This window comes from Sinohyriopsis cumingii, chromosome 6 (assembly GCF_028554795.1).
Source record: "Sinohyriopsis cumingii isolate HCF-2022 chromosome 6, ASM2855479v2, whole genome shotgun sequence".
Lineage (NCBI taxonomy): Eukaryota > Metazoa > Mollusca > Bivalvia > Unionida > Unionidae > Sinohyriopsis > Sinohyriopsis cumingii.
The window spans coordinates 55121440-55142955 of NC_142966.1; positions in this window are offsets into that span (position 1 = coordinate 55121440).

Consider the following 21516-nt stretch of genomic DNA (forward strand, 5'->3'; position numbering starts at 1 on the left):
AAACATTAACAGAAATATCTACAGCGACCGCACAAAATGTAATACACACCCGTCCCACCCCACCCCCAACAAACAACAATAGCACACGCACACAAGTTTACCAAATAGGGCTTTCGTTCCGACCAATGAAAGCCCTCTTTAGAACAACAACTCGCTGGCCCTTGTCGGAAAATTTAAGTACGCAGAGTACACGAAATTAAAGAACTAACATAAGATAGGAAAATTCACAATCAGAAATATTTGAATCGAATCAGATGTTTGGCAAATATAGGGAACTGGGCATTGATTTGAAATATGAATTTTAAAACTGCTGCTTGTGTACTTGGAGACAGCTTGGGATCAGAGAGGACATGGACGACCACCGGACGACGACGATGGAGGGAGTCGCTGTGATAGTGAGTTTGGCGGGATCTTCGGGGCTCCTCTGCTTCCGGCTGCTTATTTAGGAAGCATGTTACTACTAACAGTTAATCGCATGAATTAAAAAGTACGCAAACGTGTACAACTAACGAGTCGCACATGTCGAATGGCGCACGCGATCATAATCCAAAGAATGGAATAGCATTAGTTATAATATCATTCAGTTGAATAGGACACACGATATTGTAGGCAGTGATTTTCTAACACATTTACACAGCATAGTAATTTGATCGAAACATATGTCAAGAAGTTTTGCATAACGAATGATAGACAGGAACTTACAAGCCTTATATAAATATTGTTGTAAATTATAATTAGGATTCAGTGTGACCAATATATTACTGGTCTAATATACTGTGTGACTGTCTGCAGGAACATGACACATTCATTGTTTAGAGATGTAGGTATGGTTGGCCATAATTCCCCCCTAACAAACGCACTTAAAAGTTTTATACCATACCGTATCCAATTTTTTCTACTATTGTTAGGGGGATCAAATAAATTTCGAACCATTTTGGCACATCGAATCTAATCTGTTACATATCACTATTGGGATTAAGGGGAGTATTGCATCTAGCAAATAAAAGCGTCTAAATGCGATGTTTATCAAATAAAAGATGATTAAAGTTCTGACCTTTAGCTCACACCCTTACTTCGGTCTGGTAACAAAAACAATTAAGAATGAAATAGTAACAGAATACTGCCATATGACAGCAGTACATGCGAAAACAAATCAAGTTTGCTACGTTTTCCTAAATTATAGATGCTTATCCCCCAAATCGCAATTTTTCAGAAATGAGAAAATACCTTGTTGCAAGAGAGATAAATGAGAAATCCCCAAAGTGCTCCAGAATTTACAGCAGTAAGTAGGAATTGTTTGGATCAGAATTTGCTCTACGTTAGTAGCAATCTCGTGTTGATTTTTCAATGCCATCAATTCAATCTTTAGAGTATTACATTTCAATCTTTATGCACATGTCATAGAAACATAATCACAACCCTAATGTTGGAGGCATCATTTACAATATCAAATATTAGGTTTTGGTGATTTAGCATTTATACTTCCGAATAGAAGAAGACAAAATGAAACAAACGACTTTTATATATTATTTGAAGTACATCTGTGCCATTTTCTGCATTTAAATAGGCTGTGTTATTTCATATCAACTGTATAGTCTATAATTGTCTTATAAAAGATTTCCCATTTACAGCTAACATAGACTGGATATATAATATTCAAATTAGGATATACTCTTTACCATATAAGTTTAGTTTTCGATTCCGATGACAGAACCTTTGGAACTTTGGATCTCGGCAGACATCATGTGATCCATTTCTGACCAATGAAGTAAACAATCTGTTACTGATCAAATGATAACAGCTGAACATTGACATTCTATAATTTGACCTTTAGCTTTAAATTCATATAAATCTTGTTAAATCAATACAATATCAAAGGTAATGCTTTACTGATTGTTTTAAATATTCCCCACTCTGAGCTAATCAGACATCTGTATCGGTTTGAGCACAATACACTGTCAAACGTCAGGTTCGTGCGATGGTTGTAGCTATTCCCAGCTCTAACCAAACACAAGGAACAAAACAAAGTGTGTGTAGTATATAAATGACATTGTATTGATTGGTCTGTATAACTTCATCGGACTATAAAGTATGTAATTGTTTTCGTCAGACACTGTGTCCTTCAACCCTTTTTACCCCTATATTGAAGTTACTGCTTGTTAAATTTGGTCGTGGTTCTGAATTAATGAATGATGTGTCCACTCTGGCGGATGACCGTTTTTCTGGATGTAGGCAACATATGATCTAATTTTCTCTTGGAATCGCTTTCAAATTTTGAACTAAATATTTGTAAATAAGAATATTTGTCAGCATTTCATTACATTACAAATGCTTAAAAAGTTTTCAGATCGGACGATAAGATTCCAAAATCTGCACAATTCTTCAACCAAGCTACATTTACCATAACATGTGACATAAAAGCCTAAAAGTAAAATAATTTTGAAGCTGACATAACGTTGACAATCAAAGCCCCCCCTCCCCCCGCCAAGTTTTACTTTGCGACCAAAAGTAGATGTGCTGGATTGACATAAAGTGGCATAATTTTCCAAAACGAATTCGTAGTTACTTATTGAGTTTGCTCTGTGTAGTTGCAAACTATGCAACACAGTTGTATTCAATCCCTAAATCGTTCCGTGGAACTTGACAAATTTCTGAAAACCCCATGTATTGCTGTAATGTGCTCGATTGGATTTATCATTTGGGTCTAATTGTTTAATTTAGGGAGAAAATGTTTTGGTTCGAGCACAATATGGACAATATGACATGGCACTTCCACACGTCTTTACTAAATGGATTGTTGGCATATTCCACGTCGTATTCTAGATGATAATGTATTATGGATATGAGCGATGCCGCTGTTGCACATATACCGTTCCAAATAGAGTTATTGGTGCATGCAGCTCTTTAGACAATTGTCCGTTAGACATTATATTCCAAGGTGGCATGTGTGCCTGAATTTACTGTCTGAAAGTACATGTATTACTCTAAGACAGCCAGAAAGCATATCCAATAAGCAAGTGGATATATGTTAAATTTTGCTGGATCCTTTTTAGGTGCTATTACACATGCCGCTTGAATGAAAACAAGAATAATTATGTTTAAGATTGTTTTTGTGTGTGTGTGCAGATTTCTTGAACTGATTATCGATTATGCAAAACTCATGGCACATTATGTAAAGTTGTATGTGCGTTTATGTCGTATCTGTCTTTACCATCGATTTCGGGTTAATCATAAATTGCTACGGATGCGACATAAGACACTGGAAAATGTATATGACGAAGTTCCTGTAGGAATGTAATTAAATTCAATGAAACAACTAATATAAAGAATAGTAATTATGGTTTATGATATTGTCACACTGCAATAGGAGATTGAAGTTGCCGTATAAAGTGTTACAGGATATCTGCAAATATAATTTATCACTTGTTTATGAGGCGGAGGATTCGAACCTTTGAATTGAGCAATCTTGGCATTTTCCTCGTATGACTAACAAAGAAGTAAATGGTTTCGTCCAGTGACATATTGAAATAAATATTTTGCCAGATCTTGAATAACATAAGATCTGCCTCGAGGTAATATGATTTTCCCTTTCGATTAAAGTTCATATACACATCTAACGTGGATTATTTCCATCATTTAAAAGAGAAATAATTAACGGTCAGAAACACAATCATCTTTATAAACCATAGTGTTAATTGATTAGGATATGGACGCTTGAAATTCCAAATAATTTGGGTTATTATCACTTTAATATGACGGATAGAAGAACAGAACAAAATCGTATATATTTAAGAACACAAATTTACATTACTTATTCTTCTCTTGCATTTTACGTTGTAACGACACGCACAATGACTACAAATGGCAATTATGAATTCATTGTTAATGCTATATCCACCTTGAATTAATTAATCTTTCTCAAATTATTTGTGCTGATATATAGTTTTAGCTATAGGGCAGTACCTAAACTAAAGTGTCTTATTTAAAATGAACCAGATATTGTTACTGATCATCCATTACAATGGAAGAGAAAGAAAGAAGAGAAGGGAGTTTCCTACGTTATAATATTGAAACATGATATTCTTTTTGAACCATATTACACATCTAAAATAAAAAGCACAACAATACAGAAAGCAGATTATAAAATGTGTCTGCCGTGAAGCCAATGAATTTACAGCAGATCTTGAGAGGATATTGCAACTTTGTTTTATTGCATTAGTGTAACACTGTAAATAAGAAGTATACATACATGATTATACCCGGTCCCTCTATGGTTATCTGGTGAGTGTTAAAGTTCAAGGTTTCCATCCGGGTCAAATTCTTCTTTCTCACTCCAGAGAGTTCCACGTGTTTTGTCCCTTTTGACATGTGAGAGAAACAAAGAGCCAGGAAAGCATGGGATTGCTATCAAATTGTGCATCATATTTAATTCATTTTGAAAACTGGCACTATTAATATTCTTCTTTTAATTTATTCATTTGAATCATGATTTGTATGTGACCATATATCTTTAATGATCAAAATGTAGAATAACTATACTTTTGCAACGAAACATAAGATATGGTTTTTAGTTTGCGTAGACATTGGCCATTGTTAAATCACATTTTGATATGGCAACAGTAATGTTATATTAACATGTTTATGTCAACACTTTAAAACACATTATACTTAAAATGTGAAATTCACAATATTAATACTCCACAAAATTTCGGAAATATGTACAATCTACACAGGCAAAATACATCGAACGCAGACGTGCTGGGGCCTGTATTATAAACAAACATTCTTTAATGGTTAGAATCCAAATAGCCGGTGTACAAATGCTCGATTGTCTTTATGTTGTCAGCCAATCGGGGCCACCCGATTGTTTTTATGAGAAACCCACTGGACTGTAATGAAACGAACTACTTCCAGCTTAAATATTAAAAACGGGACATGTAATATAGACTAATAATTAAAATGTTTAATAATCAATAATTCATCACGATGGTGTCTGCCTTGGTATACTAAACAACAATGGTTCTTTAATTTGGACATTTAGCAACAATTGTTCCACGTTTAGCTAAATTTCCCAGGTCAATATATCGATACGACAATCATTGGTTTCTAGTCTCTTATTTATATACGAATTCCACTGCATTTTTGCGCTTGAGAAACAGAAAGTTCCGTATGGCTCTTAATACGTTTTTAACTTCGTGTGCAATTTCAGGTATGTGCTTGACCTGTGTATCTGATGATTGTGGATAGAGCTTTTGCATTTATGAATATGGTTATGCAAGTAAGACGTGAAAAACAATATTTGTTAGTGTTTGAATTCCGGGCTTCACACTGTTTACCAGTTAGTGGAATGTTTCCTATGGAAGGACTCATTTTCAGGATTGTAATATTAGGTCCGACCTCAAATATGAATAAATAGGGGTTTGGTAAACACATTATTAATTTGTTGTAAGATTAGACTGTTGAATCTTTAACAGTTGTTTTTGAATTTAATTTGAAAAACGCATTTATTTATACTTTTATTGGAATTTAAAAGGGATGATTGATATTTGAATAAACTCGTTACTTTGTAATTATTAGGAAATGATTGAAATACTACCAGAATTGCGTCATTGTGGTACATCAGGATCATCTTTAATGTCACCCATTTGGGAAAGCTTTAATAAAAAAGAGAGCATTCATAATGTCATTTAAAAGAGTGAGCTTTAGTTCAAGACCCATCCAGAAGGATTAGTATGTATTACAATGGATGAGTTGCTTGAGATTGTCATGCTTTATTTTTATGATCGAAATGACCTTTAGCAAAACACTTAACATAGAAGAGTTTGATTCAGTAGTTTTTGGAAACGGAAATTGCGGATGATATCGTTTCGGTTGGATTGTTAAATATATCCCTGATTTTGATAGGCAATAACGGAATGACAACTATAATACCAGATGTAGTTGGAATTAAGAAAACTTCAGCTTGAAAACGAAATGATGGAAAAGTAAGTTCAGAAAGGAAAAAAAAACGATTGATAAATGGAAATGCAGAAGGAAACATATTATATAAATATTGCCGTAGTAGAGAGAGAGAGAGAGAGAGAGAGAGAATGAAGTTGCAAGTACACCGAATCAGCGTTTACGTAAGGTTCATCTGCAAAACATTTCCGAACCATTTAGTGGAGTATTGATAGACTGTGTAAGTCACCTGCTTAAGACCAAATCAGGCAAACAATACGTAATGATGATAATATGAGTCTGTCTATTTATCTTTCTATATCTATCTCTCTCTCTCTCTCTCTCTCTCTCTATCTATCTATCTATCTATGTATCAGGGGCCCCGAGTGGTCGAGTGGTCTGAAGCGCCGACCGTTCCGGATCACTGCCATCTGTCTGCGTGGGTTCGAGTCCAAGGCTCGGCTAGCGTGGGTACGTGGGAAAGCTTGCCAGTAGCTTCTCGTGGGTCGGTGGTTCTTCCCCGAGTTTTCCAGGGTTCTTGCTCCACCATTTATACTGGCCGCCATGTGTAGCCTATCTTGTGCTGAAAATGGCGTTAAACCCTAGAACGACAACAACAAAAAATCTATCTATCTATCTATCTCTTCGCATTCAATACTCATTAACACTGTTGATTTAATTTTATAATTTCAAAAATACCCTCCTAGTAACATATACCCAAATTAGTGTTATTCAACAAGCTATCCATGCATATTCATCATTCCACCTTAGACAAAAAGCAGCTAGATTTGGGCCTCATTGTTGTATGAATATTCGTCTGTCAATCCGATATTTGTTACTGAAGTAACGTCTAGTTTACTGAGTTATTTACAACTGTTTATATCTTAAAATATTTATGTTTTGCACATGAATTGAGATGGCATATTTGTGATTTATAACAATATTATATGAAAATTACAAGATTAATGACTTGATATGGGGAAAAAAGCGAACATGTAACTACGATACATTATCGCACTGAGGATGAAAGGTCAAGCACAATTATGTTTATATTAGCATTGCATCACATTCATAAGAACTGAAAACCAATCGTAAACCCCTCATTTTAATTTAGGAGACCGTTTTAATTCAAGGGAAAGATAGTACATGCTATTGTTGTTCTCTTCCCGTGGTTCAATATACCGTTTTACTGTACTTTAGTCACAGATCCTTCTTGTGTGTAATAGTTGTAATAAATTAAAAAAACATGACCCGTTTATTGAGTTTTGAAAGTAATGTATCATAGCAGTGGTGAATGTCTCTCACCTCAGTTTTGTAGATTCGTTTTTCAAATGCTCAGGATAGCTTAGAAGGGATTTTCACAGTAGCATAAGTGAACAATGGACCTAAGAAACCTGTGCATTACCTTTGGCAAAACAATAGTGGAAATTATATGTGATATATATTGAAACATCTTTCTGTCTGTATGTCTGTCTATCTCTCTCTCTCTCTCTCTCGCGTTTGTGTGTCTGTATTAGCGTGTGCATCGTAGTGGTTCGAAGGTTTGAAGGATGATCGTCCATCTATTCATTAAAAAAATGAGATAGCTCTTAAGTTCTCGTCGTTATATATCCTACGAACCATATAATGATAGAAGCTTACGGACAATTGACGGGCACACAGATTGCCATCCACTGGGAACATCATTTTGAAAGTAGCACGTTTCAAATCTAATGCATGTCACCCACATTGAAATATTAAGGTGACTACAATTGTAAACAATGGGTCAAGTTCAAAAGTTTAAACCCGTCTATTGAAACAAGGCAAACAGTTTCTTGCCATATATCTAAGAGCAATTATAGACGAACTTTGCTTTACTTTTCCAATCTATTTCTTCTGTTTCGTAATTTAGATTGCAATGAACTCTGAGCAAATAGCTCTATATAACTTTTCGAAGAACTATAAACGTTTGAAGACTGAATATTAAAAACACACTTACCAGAGAGGTCTTGATTGGGTTAATGTGGATGATTGATTATTATTACATGAGTCTTAGAATATAAAAATTATCTTTTTAATTTTAAATGAAATATGAATCAATATGTGATTTCATAATACATCCTTTCAAGAATTGCAAAACTGAAATAGCCACCGTAGATGTGGTGTACATTACCAAAAAAAATCAATGTGTATTTTTCTGTTCAATGTTTGAGGTATATTGTGTCATGGGAGCAGAGGTTGGAAGGTTAAGATGCCAACAAGGAGATAAATCATATGTGCACTAATTTAATCAATAGAGGTTTTGGGTATTTTTCAAATCCTTTATTAAAATATAAACGCTAGCAATCATCTGGACCTCCCGCTGAAAAATCATTGCTTGACATCAAGTGATTCCTTGGAGACAATACCCAGTAACATTCAATAATCATTTATCTAACATAGAAATAGTTAGATGGATATGTTTATCAACAACACATGATGTTGTTCTCAGCCGATTTAATTGGATCACGACTTCAATTGGGAAGTGGATCTGCTAGAAATCATTCATTCAATCCACAACTGGAAAAAAATCAAGAAACATTTCGCTATCGTCGCAGAAATACGTTAAAAATCCAAATGAAACACACACACACAAATATACACTTTCGAAATATGACGGACCCCTGTGTTTGCCATATCTTTTCTCCAGAGCTAGTAACTTTCTATTACACTATAATCAAAACAGTGATGTCAGTCAACATAAAAGTAGTCAAAGTATGACAAAGCTGCTCCCTGTCAATACACCGCAAAAGCACGATTATTTTAATAGACGGTTTCATTGGATGAAAATACACATACGTGAAGAATGTCCTGTTAGAAACAAATCAAGCTCATTAATCTGTTCTTAGGCTTATATATAAGTCTCCTCCACCTTTTCCGTTTGATTCGGAATATTTTCATTAGAATAATTATTATAATTATTTTCCTCCAGTTCTTGAAGTTTAGATCGTTCACATATATCAGACTTCATGAGAGAACTGATAGTTGTAAAGACTAAACAAAATATCATCCTTTCAGGTTAATTATATGAAAACATTTGCCAAATTAGCTGTTGCGAATTTTGTAATGGCTATAAGTGGAGTCATGCCATAAGCACGAATAATGGTGATTAAGGTATTGTTAACTTCGCTAAATTCAGCACAAGAAATATAGTATTACAATAATAATTATATCCTTTTAAGCGTGTAAAAGGGATATTAGGCATATCAAAAGTTAACAAAGACAAGCACTAACTCGTATCTTTTTTTCCAATTTCACATAAAGGAGTCCGTACAAATTGTTATATTACATACAACTCTAGATGAGGGAAACATGCATACATACATACATACATACATACATACATACATACATACATACATATATACATACGTGCATTCTGTGTAAGCTGTTTATTGCTGACATATAACTTGATTAGGTGGAAACGTTCTCAAACTGTTTTATCCCTGTATTTCTATTGATTTTCAGTTAGAAAGCGTATACATTTACAGAATATAATGCGTTCTACATCTTTCCATTGACGATTGACACTAGTGCTGAAATGCTGTTATAATCGGCATGAATATGAAATATTTGCTCCTACAGAATATCATCCTAGTTATGTTCAATATCATATTATCGTGTGTCATCTAGTTGCATTTTCATTTAAATTAACAGCCTGCAGACATATATATTTATCTTAACTCATGTGTTTCCCACTTCCAAAGAAATGGTTTGTAAATGTGTTATCTTTAGTCAATCTACAACATTACCGTAATGAGAACCACATTGAAACATCGATAACAAAAACGAGACTATATTCCCTGAGATAGGTTTCCACTTGCTAGTGTAAATATTTATCATTGTATCCAACATATCATAAAATGGATAAAGTCCAAATGAACGATACAATTATCACTATTAAATATTCATTTCTGAAATACCATCGTTACGATCAAAAGTTTTCTCTCATCTCGATCTTATATACGATAAAAAATCATGTTTCAAAATATACCAGGAACTTTGCTTTATGAACTGAATATTTGCTCCAAATTACATTTAGATGTTGAAATGTGAATCCGCACAGCCGTATGGAAACCAGAGATTCATTAACGGGTCACGTTTGATAGATATATACCATTCTGAGGTGGAAAATCACATAATGAAAAAGTCAGTCAATAACGGAGAGAAAGGATGTTACAACAATTTGTCATGTCTTCCATTGCTGTGATAATTGTCCGCCAGTTACGAGAAGCAGTTCACGCTGTTTACCATTTAGAACGGTTGCAGTTTAAGAAACTCTTTGCTAAGTTACACCTCGATGTGCTAAAATTATCCTTGAATAAGTATGACTGCATTGTACATATACTCTCTTTTCCATATGATTGCATTGTGCACGTACTCTGTTTTCTTCTCAAGATGCAGTCTTTAATTTCCTAACAATGAAAAACAAAATATAGCGATGGAAGGATACATGCATTACAATGGACAAGCATAATTCTACATTTTAGGAGACGTGGACACGAGTGGTAGACTTCACAGCAGTCTGTGTCGTCTCTTACTGGATTCCAGACGAACCGGCAGTGTGTGTGTGTGTGTGTGTGTGTGTGTGTGTGTGTGTGTGTGTGTGTGTGTGTGTATGTGTGTGTGTGTGTCCGTCATTCCGTCCAACCGTCTATCTGTCTATCTATCTATCTATCTGTATGTCTGTCTGTTTATCCCATTCTCTATCCGTCCCTATATCTGTCTACCTATATCTAAGTATGTATATACCTATATATCTATCTTTCTATCTGTCTGGCTTTCTTGCTTTCCAAGTCTCTATCCGTCCATCTGTCTATCTATCTATCTATCTATCAAACTATCTACATTTGTATGTATGTATGTATGTATGTATGTATGTATGTAAGTGTTAATGGCAAATTCCGCAAGAGGCTCATAATTTACAGCAGGTATCAGGCATGATTCGAATCTACATTTATTGTCTTTATCAAGAGTTAACATTTCAAACCCTTCTAACAAATCTTTGAAGTACTAATTCCATTTATACATACAGTTTGAAGAACATTTCATGATGTGTGCATTTGGTAAATGTCAGGAACAAAACAAAGTGTGTGTAGCATATAATTGACATTGTATTGATTGGTCTGTATACTTTCACCGGATTATAAAGTATGCAATTGTTTTCGTCAGACTCTGTGTCCTTTAACACTATTTACCCCTATATTGAAGCTACTGCTTGTGAGATTTAATCGTGGTTGTGAATTAATGAATGATGTGTCACTACTGACGGATGACCGTTTGAAGGATCCATCATGTTGTACATTTAAAATGCATTTTGAAGCACTGTTCGTAAACAAGGGATCACTCTAATAATTTCGCATACTATATATGGTTTACTAAACATAATGATAGAGCCAAAATGGTTGTTTTATTCGACATTGTATTGCCATCAAGGAGAATTTCAGCAGGATTGTATTGCAATTTTCTTTCTGCTTATCGGATATATACATCATTTAAAACACTTTATTTTTTACTGTTTGTTAATGTTTAGTTTAATGACATTGATGTAAAATGCCATTTAATTGTAATAGCTGTATGCATATAATCGGCATAATTGTAATAACGTTTTCTGCGAAATTAAGCAAATTTGAATCGCCTGCGTTATATAGATCCATTTCTGACCTCTTCTGAAACATTCGCAAGATTATCAGTGAATCCGTTTCTTTAATTAATCGAAATCTGGCCCAGTGTCTCGCCAATCATCTTATGTTATTTATTTTCTTGTTGACTTTTTCAGGTGTAATGGGCTTTGGATGTATTTTCTGCATTGTTCTTCCAGTGCCGTGAAGCAAGAACCGATTTTATGGCATTCATTATATTCCCATCATAACAGTTATTGATCAAAAACCTAACTTTGGTGCGCCTTTGTTTCTCCGGGTTTCTTCAACTTTTAGACTCATTACTTCCAGTTTATTTATTTCAAGCTTCATTACATAATTCAAGAGTTACTCAAGGTTCGCATACGTATCGTACGCTGTAAAGACTTCGTGTCATTTTTCAACTTTTATATACGTTGCTGAGAATAAAGAGACACAGATTGTCAATTATACACTAGTTGTGCATCATCTGGCAGCACGTCCATGTACAAGTAGGATCATTTAGATATCAGCAACCCCTTAGAATGCGTTACGAGTCATTTACCGGTAACTGTATTCTCCAAAAGAAAACATCCATCAGCGGATTGTTATTCATCACAACGACGTTCAAGTCTGAAACAAGGCAATAATCCTCGTTATACGTAATTCGGGATGAAGAGGTTAACATTATGCCCAGTTTAACAAAAGTGCATGCAGCATGAAATGATCTTTAAAATGTGTGTACGTTTGACAGAAGCATTGCAATGATAATTCGTAATTAAGATATAACAAATCTAGATGCAAATAATGCCTGATCAATGCTGTAAATTATGGTCCTCTTCTGAAATTTCCCATTAATCTTTATTTTATGAAACCCGAACTTTTCCCGTATATGTATGGAATGAAGAGGGGTTAGGTTTTCGAGGGGAAGCTACTATAATTTACGACAATCTCCCAAGCAAAAATGGTATAAGCACTAACACTTGTCATCTGTCAAGTACAGTTTGAGATATAATTCTTATTTTATTTTATTTTTGTGTGTAAAGAACTGGTGTGAATAGTACCAAATTTATTATATTTCTTCATCACTAGGATTTTCACGTGTCAGGATCATTGTTTACAAATTTCAAAGCAATTGTTCTATACTAACGTTCTAAATCCCGGAGTCGTAATGTTGCAATCATTTAATATTGTTAATGATTTAACAGCTGGTTTCTTTTAAATGTACTGCTTATTACTTACCAAGTGTATTACTTCATTTACGAATCACAATAAGCTGTATCATTTATCTCATAAACGTTTGTTCTGCCCCATAACACTTCTCATGTAATACAGTTAGATTTCGTTGTTAATAAGGTTACATCCAGCAATTCTCCCTTTGGTTTAAAAACTCGGAATTAGAGTTGTTTAGACACAGATGGATATACTTATTAAAGTTTGTAAATAGTGCAATTCCTAAAACGAAGAATTATGAAGCAAAATATATTGTCAATTCTGCGAATGGTGAGTGGTTTCCAACTAAATCATGTTTGTTCTGCAAAGTTTAAATCAAGAGCTTGTGAGAGTTAAGAGCGCCATTCGTCTATTTGCTCGGTATAGGACGTATTTTAAGATATCAAATCGTGTATGAATCCCGATTTGAAAATGACACGGAATATTATATTATTAGGATAGCTACACAAATGGGCACCAATGTGTTCCGGAATTGTATTGTAAATAAATAATAAAGTTCCGTTGAAATCTATCAATTTCAAAACATGCTACGTATTTTCATTGATAATATTCTCCACCGAGAGACATTAAATAATTTCCTTTTTCTCTTACTTAATATATAGATTGCTCACAGTAAAACGATTTATATTTAAGTTTTTTAAAATTATTCTCACGCTATATTTTATATGCTGCGTCATACCAGTTATTTCATTCCATTTAATCAGGTTTAATTTGGTGAAAGTATTTAAGAATAACAAACTACAAACACGAGCTGCGTGTATAATCCATAAACAAGTACAATCTCCGAAAATCATTCCTATATCAAACTGGTCACTTCTAAAACGTTGTATGATGTACTAGCCGGTTAATTTCTTCATTTTAAATATCGATCAAGTCGCGATATTCCTTTCATTTCAAACCCGTTTATTTGTATTCATCACTTTTCCGGTGACGACAATGTAGAGAAAATTAAAGCCACTAACAAAAATATGGCTTTATTTGATCTGTAATTAAGGAATACTTTTCTTGTTGAAAATAAAATGCAACTACATACTGTAAATGAAAGGTTTTGTTTCATAACTAACTTCCAAACTACCTCCTCAATCATATCACAGCCTCCTATTTCAGTTTCAGTTTATACAAATATTTTCCTCTTTTTTAATTTTTAGTTTCCTTTTCTTTTTTTGTTATTAATATCTTCCTCAACACTTCTAGGTCTCATGTTACTAATTTTAGTTTGGATTACGAATATAAGATAACACACAAATGGACGTGATGCACGTCAAACTCCTTCAGATATATACATGTAACGTGAGAGAGGTAACAAATGTGCCCTAAAATTGCCTGATAAAAAGAACATTTCTGTTCCTTTGCAACAACTATAGAGTAACATCCGTGTGTTATAGAGTATTCTTTTACTGTTATATATGCCGATTTGTATTACGTTTAAGTTTGCATCGCCTTAAAGATTGATGAACTTGATAGGTTTTCGTTAGGAGATATCGTTAGATCTAACATTATGTATATCATTGTCTCCCGTCAAGTATGTGTCGTGGGAGACGTGCAGAAAGTCACTTTTCCACTCCACCGATACATTCCTTTGTGTGTTCGTGTTAACCTTTCTCTGCGTATTGTAGATCGACATCTGACCTCTTGAAATATTCGCAAGATTATCAGTGAATCAGTATCTGCAGTTGAAAAATGGTCAAATATCTTGTAATTCGTCTTTTGTTAATTCTTTTGTTATCTAGTTTACGAGGTGTAAAGGATTTTGGATGTTCTTTTCTACCTTGCTCTTCCAGGGCTGTGAATCAGGAACCGACCTGATGTCATTCATTATATTCCCATCACACCAGCTATTGATCGCCAATCTAACCTGGGTGAGCCTACGAGTTTCCTTGTTTCTTCAACTTTTAAACACATTACTTCCAGTTTAGTTATGTCAATCTTTATTATATAATTCAAGAGTCATGCAAGGTTTGCATACTTATCGTTTGTTGTGAAGCTTTCATGTTATAATTTCAATGTTTATATAACTTGCTGCGAATAATGAGATGCTGACACAATTTTTCATCTGCCATCACCTTCAGGTACAAGTAGTATCATAAGATATCACCAACCACTCAGAACGAGATATGAGTCATCTACCGGTAACTGTCTTTTGCAGAAAGAAAAAAAAAGATTAAAAGCGAATTGTTATTGTCACAAGAACGTTCAAGTCTCAAGCAAGCCATTAATCCTCGTTATACGTAATTCAGGTGTAAGCAGGGTAACGGTATACCGAATTTAACAAAATAAATTACCTGCTCCATTGAAATTTATACCTAAGAGTCACTGCAAGGAAAACGTATGAAGCACATTCAGATAATAAATAAACAATTGTAGAGTTCGCTATGTGTATGGAAAGAAAGTGTGATATTGCTAAAACAACCACCAAAACCTGTCTTATGACATTGTATCCTGTTTAAACTCGACTCAGGTTAGCTTTAGTCTGAAGGTCAAATGATATAATGTTTTAGCGAAGCACCTATGCTTTGATAACTAACAGATAGCTTATTTCGCCAATATAGGTTTTATGTTAGTCAGAAACGGAAAATGGTGTTTGAACAATCAAACTTTAAAAAGCTTACGTCTTCCGAAAATAGTGATACATTGTCTTTTCATATATCTTATGACAAGATATACTCTAATTTTAATATACTTTCCAGTGTCTATTAGATGTGATTCAACGTAGACATCTTTCAAAATAAACCACATGCTGCCCAGTCCATTTGCAAAACATACAGCCTATTCAAAAGCAGGTTCGTGACTATTGAGACTTATCACCAGAATCTAATATTTGATATTGTGTTTGATGCGCACAACCTTCGTATTACAACGATTGCGAATAGAGTTTTTAACAATTACATACAACATGAAATGATCTTCAAACTTTGTTTATAATTGATAGAAGGCACTGAAATGATAACTACTCGTGATTAAGAAACAATAAATCTAAATGCAACTAATGTCTGCTCCTATCTAGCAGTAAATTATGGCCCTCTTGTGAAATTTCCCATTCATCTTTCTTTGATGAAACCTGGTTTTTTCCCGTATATGTCTAAAATGAAGAGGGGTTAGGGTTTCATAGGAAGCACCTTTAATATACGAAACTCTCCCAAACATAAATGATATACGTGCTAAAAGTTGTAATAGGTCTTTTGGCTTCAGTGTTTATTCTTATTCGTTTTTACTGGTGTAAAGAACTGGTTTGAATAGCACCAAATTTATTAAAATTTTTCATCAATAGGATTTTCACGTGTCTGGGTCATTTATTATAAATGGTAAAGAAAGTGTTCCATACTAAGTTTTTAAAACTAGAGTGGTAATATTGCAAATGATTTAGCAGCTAGTTTCTTTTAAATACCGATGCTTATAACGTACCAAGTGCGTTACTTCATCTACTAATCCCAATAAGCAGTATCAATTAGTTTGTAATCGTTACTTCTGCCCATTAATACTTCTCCCTCTGATACTTTTAGTTTATATAGGTATATAATTATTAATGTTTGGAAACAGAGCAATTACAATAAACGAAGCCTTATGATGCACCATACATTATTATTCCTGTCGAGTTCGATTATTTTCCTAATAATTCTTGTTTATTATGTAAAACATAAATCAATAACTTGTTACAGCTGTGAGAGCCATTCGACTATTTTCTCAGTTAAGGAGGTATTTTAAGATAGCAAATCGTGTCTGAATATAGATTTGAAAACAACACTGAAGATTTATTGGCAAAGGTTAATAAGTGGGTATCAAGGTGTTCCTTAATTATCATTTATTTGTAGATAGAATGCAGAACCAACTTGTAAATAGTTGAATTAAGTGACATTGAAATTTGTCCTTTACTAAACATGCTAGGTATTTTCATATTTTCCACCGACAGACTTTGAATAATTACATTCCTCTCTTATTTAATAAATAAATTGCTCACAGTACAACGCTTTCTAACTATTAATTTTGTAAAATACTCTTACACTATATTTTATCAGTTGCAGTATACCAATTATTTCATTATATATAAAAATAGGTGGCTGTAATGGACTCAGAAGTATGAGTACAGTTGCTACTGAAAGTAGAATTTCAGCTATATCTTTGCAAATTGAAGTCATTCTGGCATAAGTGACTTCTGACATATTTGTTTCCTCTTAACTTTTAATTTCCTCTCTGTATAATTTGTATATTAATATCGATATCGGCTCATCTAGGTCTCATGCTACTAATTTTAACTTGGATTACAAATAAAATATAACACACCTTCAGATATATGTATGTCATATAAGATAGGTAACAACAGTCCCTTAAAATGCGGGAGAAGGAGAACAGTTATGCACCTGCGGAAAAAGCATAGATTAACATTTCCGAGTTTTAGGATACTCTTTGCGTAATATCTATGTCGAGCATCAAAATATTATCCTACATCAGTTATCTTGGAACTGATATTAAATGGGAGATTGTATAGCGTTTCATTTCTGGTTTTATAATAACAATGATCATGTTTGTCCCATCTGTTCTAAGCTTTGTTAGGTGAGTATTTCCACTTCCCAATTAAAATCGTGTCCCAAATAAATAGACTGAGACCAACATAGTTTGTTGTTGATAGACATATCCATGTAACTATTCCTATGTTATATATAACTGATTACTCATTGTTAATGGTTATTGTGTCCATGGAATCACTTGATGTCAAACAATGACTTTTCGGCGGGTAGACCAGATGATGATGATTGCTAGCGTTATCACAGTCAGTATATTTTAAAGAAGGATTGGAAAAGTACCCAAAACAACTATTGATTAAATTTGTGCACATATGATTTATGTTCTTGTTGGCATCTCAACCTTGCAATCTCTGCTCCCATGAGACAATATACTCCAAAGATTGAACAGAAAAAGCCACATTGATCTTTAGATAATGTTCACCACATTTACGGTTGCTATTACAGTTTTGTAATTCTTAGGTGGATGTATTATGATATCGCATATTGATTCATATTTCTGTTTGATATTGTCAGAATTATTTACTAATAATCATTTATCCACAGTAATCCAATCAGGACCTCTCCGTTAAGTGTGTCATCAATATTGTCTTCAAACGTTAAGGTCCTTCGAAAAGTTATTTAGAGCTATTTGCTCAACGTTCATTGCTATCTAAATTTCGAAACAATAGATACAGACTGGAAAAGTAAATTAAAGTTCGTCTATAATTGCGCTAAGATATATGGCAAGAACCTGATTGCCACGTTTCAATAGACGGGGTTTGAACTTTTAAACTTGGTAAACAGCAGATGAACTACATATGACTGACATTGTTAAACAAGGTGGTTCTTTGAAGTAAACATCAAAGACTAAACAAAAACAACAAAATATCCATGTCGATAGTCTGTCATTCGACCTTAGGGTAAAGTTCATACATCCGATATGGATGCTAACAAAGGACACCAAATCGTTTGTTTAGCAAACAATATCAACAGTGGGCTCCGTATTGTTCAAGTCTGCAACAGTGAAAGTATGTGTGACCTGAGGAATGATAAATTTCATATGTTTTATTGCAATAAGGCATTTTGTTTTCATCCTTAAATAATTATTGGTCAGGAAGTGAGCCACCTTTTTGAATCGCACTTTTTAGTAAGGTTAGATATTCAAAATGTTACAAATTACGATCGCTTTAGTTTGATTTTGGAGAGGAACAGACCAAATTCGTAACTTGTTTATTCTATAAATGTCATTATTAAGACCGAATTAATTGTGTTGTACAGAAAAGATTTTTTAAAAATTATAAGGGCTTCCCCTCGAAACCCTAACCCCTCTTCATTCCATACATATGCGGGAAAAGTTCAGGTTTCATAAAATAAAGATTAATGGGAAATTTCAGAAGAGGACCATAATTTACAGCATTGATCAGGCATTATTTGCATCTAGATTTGTTATGTCTTAATTACGAATTTTCATTTCAATGCTTCTATTAAACGTACACACATTTTAAAGATCATTTCTTGTTGCATCCACTTGTGCAAAACCATATTCACAATCTTTGTTATACGAATGTTGAGAGCATAAAACACAATATCAAATATTAATTTCTGGTGGTGAATTTACCTATTATTAACGAACCTACCGAAAGCCACAAGAAAAATCGAAACGATTTTTTGGGTATACCGTTTAAAGTACGTCCATATCACGTCTAGCTTTGAATAGATTGTATTATTTCAAATGGACTGGGCAACCAGTAGTTTATTTGGATAGCTGTCTAAGTTGCATCACATCACAGAGACAGCAGATTAGTATATTCAAATTAGTGTATATCTCGTCATACGATATATAAAAATAGAATTTATCACATTTTCCAGATGACTGAAGATTTTAACATTTTAAACTTAGCAAACAACATGATCCATTTCTGAATGACATAAACCTATATTGGTGACTAAACAATCTGTTATTAATCAAATGATATATACTTCACTAAGGCATTCTAGAATTTGATCTCAGCACTAAAGTTCATCTGTGTCTGATTTGATCCTAATACAATGTCATACGACAGGTTTTAGTGATTGTTGTTGTTATTTCCAACTCTTTCCAAACAAACAGTGAACTCTACAATTGTTTATTTATTATCTAAATGACCTCCATACCTTTTCATTGCATTGATTCTTCTGTATTATTTCGATGGACTGTAAAGCAGGTAATTTGTTTTGTTAAACTGGGTATAATGTTAACCTCTTCACCCCGAATTACGTATAACGAGGATTATTGCCTTGCTTCAGACTTGAACGTGGTTGTGATGAATAACAATCCGCTGATGGACGTTTTCCTTTGGAGAGGACAGTTACCAGTAACTGACTCGTGACTTATTCTAAGGGATTGGTGATATCTTATGATCCTACGTGTACATGGAAGCGCTGTCAGATGAGGCACAAATAGTGTGTAATTGACAAGCTGTGTCTCTTTTTTCTCAGCAACGTATATAAAAGTTGAAAAATGAAATGAAGTCTTTACAACGTACGATAAATATGCGAACCTTGAATAACTCTTGAATTATGTAATGAAGCTTGAAATAAATAAACTAGACGAAATGAGTCTAAAAGCTGAAGAAACCCGGAGAATCAAAGGCGCAGCAACGTTAGGTTATTGATCAATACCTGTTGTGATGGGAACATAATTAATGACATAAAATCGGTTCTTGCTTCACGGTACTGGAAGAACAATGCAGAAAAATGCATACAAAGCCCACTACACCTCATAAACTCAACAAGAAAAGAAATATCATAAAATGATTGGCGAGACATTGGGGCAGAATTCGGTTAATCAAAGAAACGGATTCACTGATAATCTTGCGAATGTTTCAAGAGGTCAGAAATCGATCTATATAACGAAGAGAAAAGATGACACGAACACACAAAGGAATGTATCGGTGGAGTGGATACCTAATTATCTGGATGTCTCCCACGACACATAGTCGACGGGAGAAAATGACCTGACCTACACAATGTTAGATCTAACGATATCGCCAAACAAAAATCTAGCACGTTCATCAAACATTGAAGCGTTTGACATCTTAAACGTTATATTAATCGGCATAGATACCAGGCTAAAACTACCCTGGAACACATGGGTGTTACTCTATGCTGTTTGCTAAGGAACAAAATTGCTGTTCTTCTCCGGCATTTTTATGGCACTACCTACCTCATGTCACATGTATATATATATATATATATATATATATATATATATATATATATATATATATATATATATATATATATATATATATATATATATATATACGTGTCCGACGTGCATCACGTACCTTTTTGTGTTATCTTATTCACGTAATCGAAACTAAAATTATTAACATGAGATATAGAAGAGAAGAGGACGATGTTAATCACAGAATTAGATGAAGAGGAAAATAAAAACTAGAAAGGAGGAAAATATATGTATAAAGTGAAACTGCAATTAGAGGCAATTATATTATCACGGTGGTAGATTGAAGGTAGTTATGAAAGGAAACCTTTGATCTACAGTCTCTAGTTGAATTTTATTTTCAAAAAGAAATGTATTTAATAAATAAAGATGAATTAAATACATATTTTTTATTAGCACTACATGTTCTCTGTAATGACGTGCCCGAAAAATCGATGGATAAATATAAACGGGTCAGGAATGAGAGGAATATCGCGACTTGATCGATATTCATAAATTTATTTATAAATGAAGAAATTAACCGACTAGTACATCATACAACCTTTTAGAAGTGACCAATTTAATATAGGAAAGATTTTCGAAGATTGTATATGTTTATGGATTATACAGGCGGGTCGTTTTTTAGCTTGATGGCCTTAAATACTTGTATCAGATTAAACCTGATTGTATGCAATGAAATAACTTGTATGATGCAGTATGTAAATTATACAGTGATAATACTTTCAAAAAACTTAAATATAAATCGTTTTACTGTGAGCAATCTATATATTAATTAAGAGAGAAAGGTATATAATTAATGTCTCTCGGTAGAGAATGATGTCTATGAAAATACCTAACGTGTTTTAGATTGACAGATTTCAACGGAATTTTTTCCCATCTATTTACAAGTCTCTCCTGTGCTTTACTTGCAATACAGCAATTCATGAACACCTTGATTCCCACAGTTGTAGCTATCCCAATAATATAAACTTTCCTGTCGTTTTGA